Raw genomic sequence first — 569 nt, 5'->3', positions numbered from 1 at the left:
AACATACCATTTAGTGATAAAATCAAACACACATACATACACTTACCACAACTAATTAAACAAACACCAACTTACCATTTGCCAATGAAATAATAAATTAAACCAACAAGAACAAACCATTTGCCAATAAAATAATAAATTAAACAAACAACAACTTACCATTTGCCAATAAAATAATAAATTAAACCAACAAGAACAAACCATTTGCCAATAAAATCCACAAAATAATCAAACAACGACATATCATTTGGAAACAAAAAACTTTTCTTACAAAATCAATAGAACAAAAGGCATTTGGAACTGGATAAAAAAACAACCCAACAAAAACAAACAAACAAAAAAACAAACTTACCATTTAGCAATAATTTCACAAACTTATCTAACAAATAACAGCTTAATCATTTGGGAATAAAATCATAAAAAGAAACATACAAACCTACCATTTAGTGATAAAATCAAACAAACAAATACACAAACACTTACCATTTAGTGATAAAATCAAACAAACAAATACACAAACACTTACCATTTAGTGATAAAATCAAACAAACAAATACACAAACACTTAC

The sequence above is a fragment of the Aplysia californica genome, unplaced genomic scaffold, assembly GCF_000002075.1.
Source record: "Aplysia californica isolate F4 #8 unplaced genomic scaffold, AplCal3.0 scaffold00132, whole genome shotgun sequence".
In the NCBI taxonomy this organism is placed as follows: Eukaryota; Metazoa; Mollusca; class Gastropoda; order Aplysiida; family Aplysiidae; genus Aplysia; species Aplysia californica.
This window is presented reverse-complemented; position numbering follows the sequence as displayed.